This window comes from Salvelinus namaycush, chromosome 6 (genome assembly GCF_016432855.1).
Source record: "Salvelinus namaycush isolate Seneca chromosome 6, SaNama_1.0, whole genome shotgun sequence".
Taxonomy (NCBI): Eukaryota; Metazoa; Chordata; class Actinopteri; order Salmoniformes; family Salmonidae; genus Salvelinus; species Salvelinus namaycush.
In genome coordinates, this window is record NC_052312.1 from 4315885 (window position 1) to 4324897 (window position 9013).

The window sequence follows — 9013 nt, forward strand, 5'->3', positions numbered from 1 at the left end:
CTCCCCTCTATCCTCTATCCTCTCCTCTCTCCCCTATCCTCTCCCCTCTCCCCTCTATCCTCTCCTCTCTCCCCTCTCCCCTATCCTCTCCCCTCTCACCTCTATCCTCTCCCCTCTCCCCTCTATCCTCTCCTCTCTCCCCTCTATCCTCTCCCCTCTCCCCTCTATCCTCTCCTCTCAACCCTCTATCCTCTCCCCTCCATCCGCTCTCCGCTCCCTTCTATCCGCTCCCCTCTCCCCTCCATCCTCTCTCCCCTCTATCCTCTATCCTCTCCCCTCTATCCTCTCCCCTTTTACCTCTACCCTCTCTCCGCTGCCCTCTCCCTTTCATCCGTTCCCCTCTCTCCGCTCCCCTACCCCCACTCCCCTATTCCCACTCAATGCTCCCCTCACCCCGGTTCCCTCTCCCCGATCCCCTCTCTCCACTCCCCTTCTCCCGCTCCCTACTCCCTCTCCCCTCTCTCCTCTCCCCTCCTCCCTCTCTCCTCCTCCCTCTCCCCTCCTCCCTCTCCCATACTCCCTCTCTCCTCTCCCCTCCTCTCCTCTCCCCTCCTCCCTCTCTCCTCCTCCTCCCCCTCTCCCTCCTCCTCTCCCCTCCTCCCTCTCCCCTCCTCCCTCTCCCCGATCTCCTCTCCTCCTTCCTCTCCCCTCCTCCCTCTCCCCTCCTCCCTCTCCCCTCCCCTCTCTCCTCTCCCCTTCTCCCTCCCTCTCTCCTCCTCCTTCTCCCCTCCTCCATCTCTCCTCCTCCATCTCTCCTCCTCCCTCTCCCCTCCTCCCTCTCCCCTCTATCCTCTCCCCTCTCTCCTCTCCCCTCTCCCCTCCTCCCTCTCTCCTCTCTCCTCTCTCCTCTCCCCTCCTCCCTCTCCCCTACTCCCTCTCCCCTCTCTCCTCTCCCCTCTCTCCACTCCCCTTCTCCCGCTCTCTACTCCCTCTCCCCTCTCTCCTCTCTCCTCTCCCCTCTCTCCTCTCTCCTCTCCCCTCCTCCCTCTCCCCTCTCTCCTCTCCCTCTATCCTCTCCCCTCTCCCCTCTCCCCTTTCTCATCTCCCCGCTCTCCTCTCTCCTCTCTCCTCTCTCCCCTCTATCCTCTACCCTCTATCCTCTCCCCTCTCCCTTCTCTCTTCTATCCTCTCCCCTCTATCCACTACCCTCTATCCACTCCCCTCTATCCTCTCTCCTCTCACCTTTATCCTCTCCCTCTATCCTCTCCCCTCTCCCCTTTCTCATCTCCCCGCTCTCCTCTCCCCTCTATCCACTCCCCTCTATCCACTACCCTCTATCCTCTCCCATCTATCCTCTCCCCTCAATCCTCTCCCATCTATCCTCTCCCCTCTATCCTCTCCCCTCTATTCTCTCCCCTCTATACTCTCCCCTCTATACTCTCCCCTCTATCCCCTCCTCTCGCTTCTCCCCCCTTTCCCCGCTCCCTTCTATCCTCTAACTGCTCCCCTCTATCCTCGCCCCTCTCACCCCTCTTTTCTCTCCCCTCTCCCCTTTATCATCTCCCCTCTATCCTCTATCCTCTCCTCTCTCCCCTATCCTCTCCCCTCTCCCCTCTATCCTCTCCTCTCTCCCCTCTCCCCTATCCTCTCCCCTCTCTATCCCTCTATCCTCTCCTCTCTCTATCCCTCTATCCTCTCCTCTCTCTATCCCTCTATCCTCTCCTCTCTCTATCCCTCTATCCTCTCCTCTCTCTATCCCTCTATCCTCTCCTCTCAACCCTCTATCCTCTATCCTCTCCTCTCTCTATCCCTCTATCCTCTCCTCTCTCCCCTCTATCCTCTCCCCTCTCCCCTCTATCCTCTCCTCTCTCCCCTCTATCCTCTCCTCTCAACCCTCTATCCTCTCCTCTCAACCCTCTATCCTCTCCCCTCCATCCGCTCTCCGCTCCCTTCTATCCGCTCCCCTCTCCCCTCCATCCTCTCTCCCCTCTATCCTCTATCTTCTCCCCTCTATCCTCTCCCCTTTTACCTCTACCCTCTCTCCGCTGCCCTCTCCCTTTCATCCGTTCCCCTCTCTCCGCTCCCCTACCCCACTCCCCTATTCCCACTCAATGCTCCCCTCACCCCGGTTCCCTCTCCCCGATCCCCTCTCTCCACTCCCCTTCTCCCGCTCCCTACTCCCTCTCCACTCTCTCCTCTCCCCTCCTCCCTCTCTCCTCCTCCCTCTCCCCTCCTCCCTCTCCTCCCTCTCCCATACTCCCTCTCTCCTCTCCCCTCCTCTCCTCTCCCCTCCTCCCTCTCTCCTCCTCCTCCCCCTCTCCCTCCTCCTCTCCCCTCCTCCCTCTCCCCTCCTCCCTCTCCCCGATCTCCTCTCCTCCTTCCTCTCCCCTCCTCCCTCTCCCCTCCTCCCTCTCCCCTCCCCTCTCTCCTCTCCCCTCCTCCCTCCCTCTCTCCTCCTCCTTCTCCCCTCCTCCATTTCTCCTCCTCCATCTCTCCTCCTCCTTCTCCCCTCCTCCATTTCTCCTCCTCCATCTCTCCTCCTCCCTCTCCCCTCCTCCCTCTCCCCTCTATCCTCTCTCCTCTCCCCTCTCTCCTCTCCCCTCTCCCCTCCTCCCTCTCTCCTCTCTCCTCTCCCCTACTCCCTCTCCTCTCTCTCCTCTCCCCTCTCTCCACTCCCCTTCTCCCGCTCTCTACTCCCTCTCCCCTCTCTCCTCTCTCCTCTCCTCTCCTCTCTCCTCTCCCCTCCTCCCTCTCCCCTCTCTCCTCTCCCCTCCTCCCTCTCCCCTCCTCCCTCTCTCCTCTCCCCTCTCTCCTCTCTCCTCCTCCCTCTCTCCTCCTCCCTCTCTCCTCCTCCCTCTCTCCTCTCCCCTCCTCCTTCTCCCTTCCTCCCTCTCTCCTCTCCCCTCCTCCCTCTCTCCTCTCCCAGATAAGACTGAGTGCCAGCCAGGGTGCCATTCAGAGAGAACCAGCATTCTCTCTCTACTAACATCACTGACTGCATTACTAATGGCAATTTCCCCTTTTCCTTTACTCAGTCTTTCCCTCTCTCTCTCTTGCTCTCTCTCACCCTCTGAATGTTGTCTGTTTTCTCTCTCTCTTGCTCTCTCTCACCCTCTGAATGTTCTCTGTTTTCTCTCTCTCTTGCTCTCTCTCACCCTCTGAATGTTCTCTGTTTTCTCTCTCTCTTGCTCTCTCTCACCCTCTGAATGTTCTCTGTTTTCTCTCTCTCTTGCTCTCTCTCACCCTCTGAATGTTCTCTGTTTTCTCTCTCTCTTGCTCTCTCTCACCCTTTATATTTGCTCAGTCTTTCTCGCCTCTTCTAGATGCAAGGTCCCGTGCCCTCAACACCTTCAATTTATACACAGACACACTAAATGGTGCATTTCAACATGTGTGTCTAGTGTGGAGACTGAATCTATTTTCAAATTGTGTTTATTATTTTTTTGTGTGTGAGCATGTGCCAAACCTGTCAGTCAGGTATGTAGAGCAGCATGTATCTGTGTGATTATGAATATCAATGTTTACCAGACCCCAGAGAGGTGAAAATCATATTTTTTGCAGTCACTCAGTGGCTTTCAGATGTGTATCATAATTGTGTATGTTTATTCTTTATGCGTTGATGCTCTACAGTACACTGACAGCAGGACAATTGATCAGAAGTGGGAAAGTACATGTTAGACTGGAAATAAAGGAATGCATTTTTAAGATTTGTTATATTACTGTATCTTACTAGTAGCCTATGGTAGGTAGGTCAAATACAAACAGTAGAAGAATTACTCAGTACCAGAGGGAAATGACATGGTGAACTATATAGTATTTTATAATTTCTTTCCTCTCTCTCTTTCCTCCCCCTCCTACCCTGTCTTCATCTCTCTCTTTCCTCCCCCTCCTACCCTGTCTTCATCTCTTTCTTTCCTCCCCTCCTACCCTGTCTTCATCTCTCTCTTTCCTTCCCCCCTACCCTGTCTTCATCTCTTTCTTTCCTCCCCTCCTACCCTGTCTTCATCTCTCTCTTTCCTCCCCCCCTACCCTGTCTTCATCTCTCTCTTTCCTCCCCCTCCTACCCTGTCTTCCTCTCTCTCTTTCCTCCCCCCTACCCTGTCTTCATCTCTCCCCCCCCCTCCTACCCTGTCTTCATCTCTCTCTTTCCTCCCCCTCCTACCCTGTCTTCATCTCTCTCTTTCCTCCCCTCCTACCCTGTCTACCTCTCTCTCTTTCCTCCCCCTCCTACCCTGTCTTCCTCTCTCACTTTCCTCCCCCCTACCACCCTGTCTTACTCTCTCACTTTCCTCCCCCCACCACCCTGTCTTACTCTCTTTCTTTCCTCCCCCTACCACCCTGTCTTCCTCTCTCTTTCCTCCCCCATCCTATCTTGTCTTCCACTCTTACATGCACAGCTCCCCCCATTCCACACAGACATTTATCTCCCTGCTCTCTCCGTGGCCCTGTGTGATGATACCATGTTCCACATCCTAAAGCACATTTCACTTCTGACCCTCTGAATCATGGCTCCTCACTCCCAGTCTCTTCTGACCCTCTGAATCATGGCTCCTCACTCCCAGTCTCTTCTGACCCTCTGAATCATGGCTCCTCACTCCCAGTCTCTTCTGACCCTCTGATCATGGCTCCTCACTTCCAGTCTCTTCTGACCCTCTGAATCATGGCTCCTCACTCCCAGTCTCTTCTGACCCTCTGAATCATGGCTCCTCACTCCCAGTCTCTTCTGACCCTGTTGAAGGGTTCTCAGCTCCAGTCCCTCCTCCAGACTGTTGAAGGGGTTTCAGCTCCAGTCCCTCCTCCAGACTGTTGAAGGGGTTTCAGCTCCAGTCCCTCCTCCAGACTGTTGAAGGGGTTTCAGCTCCAGTCCCTCCTCCAGACTGTTGAAGGGGTTTCAGCTCCAGTCCCTCCTCCAGACTGTTGAAGGGGTTTCAGCTCCAGTGTCTCCCAAGGCCCTCTAGCTCAGTGAAGTCTTGAATGGTATATCCCCCATGGACACACACTCTTTATTGGCTAAGCCCCCTCCCCCCCCACTGACATTTAATGCCCCCTACCACTCATTCCCAAAATCCCCTTTTAGTTATTTCAGAGTGCTTGCCAGCTGCCACATTAGAGACAGACAGTGTTCTACTAATAGCTGTTAGCAGCATATGCCTTGAACTTTGCATTAGAGAGAGAGGGAGTCAAATGATCCATAATGTATTATTCTCTCATTTGAAAACAGGAAATGATGATAGAGGGAGTGGCTGTGCATTCCCCCAGGTCCTGTGTAGCATTACAATCCTCATCATATTATGGAAGGAAATACCTGCATTCTGTTCATTCATGGAACGTTTGTTGTTTAATAACAGGAATACTAATGAATGTGCAAAATACAAAACAACTTCCTCTTACATTTCAGGGTAGTTGTTTTTGGAGATATTTTTTCAGACTTTTATTTTTGTGTAGCTATACAACATCAAGACTCACATGCACGATAATGCTATATCCTGTCTTTGTATTATTACATTGTAATTAACAAATACACATGTGAATCAATAGAACAATGGATGACTGAATGGATGAATGAATGAATTAATGAATGAATTAATTAATGGTTGAATGAATGGATGAATGGAAGACTGAATGAATGAAATAATTAATTAATGACTGAATGAATGAATGGATGACTGAATTAATTAATTAATTAATGGATGACTGAATGAATGAATGGATGACTGAATGAATGACTGAATGAATTAATTTATGAATGAATGAATGAATGAATGAATGAATGAATGAATGAATGAATGAATGAATGAATGAAGTAGTGTTTTTCCCAGATACAGGCCATTCAGAAAGTATTCAGATCCCTTGACTTTTTACACATTTTGTTAAGTTACAGCCTTGTTCAAAAATGGATTAAATTAATATATTTCTTCATCAATATACATACAGTACCGCATACTGTTAAAGTGAATACAAGTTTTTAGAAATGTTGGCAAATGTATTAAAAATCTTATTTACATATGTATTCATATGTATTCAGACCCTTTGCTATGAAACTCGAAATTGAGCTCAGGTGCATCCTGTTTCCATTGATCATCCTTGAGATGTTTCTACAACTTCATTGGAGTCCACTTGTGGTAAATTCAATTGATTGGACATGATTTGAAAAGGCACTCACCTGGTCATATAAGGTCCCACAGTTGACGGTGCATGTCAGAGCAAAAACCAAGCCATGAGGTCGAAGGAATTGTGCTCCGAGACTGGATTGTGTCGAGGCAAAGATCTGGCGAAGGGTACCAAAAAATGTCTGTAGTATTGAAGGTCCCTAAGAACACAGTGGCCTCCATCATTGTTAAATGGAAGAAGTTTGGAACCACCAAGACTCTTCCTAGAGCTGTCCGCCCGGCCAAACTGAGTAATCGGGAGAGAAGGGCCTTGGTCAGGAAGGTGACCAAGTACGCAATGGTCACTCTGACAGAGGTCCAGAGTTCCTCTGTAGAGATTGGAGAACCTTCCAGAATGACAAGCATCTCTGCAGCACTCCACCAATCAGGCCTTTATGGTAGAGTGGCCAGACTGATGCCACTCCTAAGTAAAAGGCACATGACAGCCCGCTTGGAGTTTGCCAAAATGAACCTAAAGGACTCTCAGACCATGAGAAACAAGATTATCTGATCTGATGAAACAAAGATTGAACTATTTGGCCTGAATGTCAAGCATCACATCTGGAGGAAACCTGGCACCATCCCTACAGTGAAGCACAGTGGTGGCAGCATCATGTTGTGGGGATGTTTTTCAGCAGTAAAGACTGGGAGACTAGTCAGGATTGAGGGAAAGATGAATGGAACAAAGTACAGAGGGATCCTTGATCAGAACCTGCTTCAGAGTGCACAGACTGAGGCAAAGTTTCACCTTCCAACAGGACAACAACCCTAAGCACACAGCCAAGACAACACAGGAGTGGCTTCGGGACACGTCTCTGAATGTCATTGAGTGGCCCAGCCAGAGCCTGGACTTGAACCCGATCTAACATCTCTGGAGAGCCTTGAAAATTGCTTTGCAGTGACGTTCCCCATCCAACATGACAGAGCTTGAGAGGATCTGCAGTGAAGAATGGGAGAAACTCCCCAAATACAGGTGCGCCAAGCTTGTAGCATCACACCCAAGAAGACTTGAAGCTTTAGGCTGCCAAAGGTGCTTCAACAATGTACTGAGTAGAGGGTCTGAATACATACAGTACCAGTCAAAAGTTTGGACACACCTACTCATTCAAGGGTTTTTCTTCATTTTTACTATTTTCTACATTGTAGAATAATAGTGAAGACCTCACAACTATGAAATAACACATATGGAGTCATGTAGTAACCAAAAAAGTGTTCAACAAATAAAAATATATTTTATATTTGAGATTCTTCAAAGTAGCCACCCTTTGCCTTGATGACAGTTTTGCAAACTCTTGGCATTCTCTCCACCAGCTTCACCTGGAATGCTTTTCCAGCAGTCTTGAAGGAGTTCCCACATATGCTGAGCACTTGTTGGCTGATTTTCCTTCACTCTGCGGTCCAACTCATCCCAAACCATCTCAATTGGGTTGAGGTAGGGTGATTGTGGAGGCCAGGTCATCTGATGCAGCACTTTATCACTCTCATTCTTGATCAAATAGCCATTACACATCCTGGAGGTGTGTTGGGTCATTCTCCTGTTGAAAAACAAATTATAGTCCCACTAAGTACAAAACAGATGGGGTAGCGTATCGCTGCAGAATGCTGTGGTAGCCATGCTGGTTAAGTGTGCCTTGAATTCTAAATAAATCACTGACAGTGTCACCGGCAAGGCACCCCCACACCATCACACCTCCTCCTCCATGCTTCACGGTGGGAACCATACATGAAGAGATCATCCATTCACCTACTCTGCGTCTCACAAAGACACGGCGGTTGGATCCAAAAATCTACAATTTTGACAGATTTCCACCGTTCTAATGTCCATTGCTTGTGCTTCTTGGCCCCAGAAAGTCTCTTCTTATCATTTGTGTCCTGTAGTGGTTTCATTGCAGCAATTAAACCATGAAGGCTTGATTCATGCAGTCTCCTCTGAACAATTGATGTTGAGATGTGTCTGTTACTTGAACTCTGTGAAGCATTTATTTGGGCTGCAATTGTAACTCTTGGCTTGTAACTCTAATGACCTTATCCTCCTCTGCAGCAGAGGTAACTCTGGGTCTTCCTTTCCTGTAGCGGTCCTCATGAGAGCCAGTTTCATCATAGCGCTTGATGGTTTTTGCGACTGCACTTGAAGAAACTTTCAAAGTTATTAAAATGTTCAGCATTGACTGACCTTCATGTCCTAAAGTAATGATGGACTGTCATTTCTCTTTGCTTATTTGAGCTGTTCTTGCCATAATATGGAATTGGTCTTTTAACAAACATGGCTATCTTCTGTATACCAACCCTACCTTGTCACAACACAACTGATTGGCTAAAACGCATTAAGAAGGAAAGAAGTTCAACAAAATAACTTTTAACAAGCCACACCTGTTAATTGAAATGCATTCCAGGTGACTACTTCATGAAGCTGGTTGAGAGAATGCCAAGAGTGTGCAAAGCTACACTATCATCAAGGCAAAGGGTGGCCACTTTGAAGAATCTGAAATATAAAATATATTTTTATTTGTTTAACACTTCTTTGGTTACTACATGATTCCATATGTGTTATTTCATAGTGTTGATGTCTTCACTATTTTTCACAATGTAGAAAATAGTAAAAATAAAGAAAAACCTTTGAATGAGTAGGTGTGTCCAAACTTTTGACTGGTACTGTATGTAAATGTGATATTTTATTATTATTGTTTTTTATACATTTGCTAAAATGTCTAAAAACCTGTTTTTGCTTTGTCGTTATGGGGTATTGTGATGTCGTTATGGGGTATTGTGATGTCATTATGGAGTATTGTGATGTCATTATGGGGTATTGTGATGTCATTATGGAGTATTGTGATGTCATTATGGGGTATTGTGATGTCATTATGGAGTATTGTGATGTCATTATGGAGTATTGTGATGTCATTATGGAGTATTGTGATGTCATT

The 9013-nt window shown here is 48.4% G+C and overlaps 1 pseudogene; it reads right to left on the reverse strand.

The window, feature by feature from the left end:
- LOC120049458 overlaps nt 1-9013 on the reverse strand; it is a 148158-nt pseudogene that overhangs the window by 31341 nt on the left and 107804 nt on the right.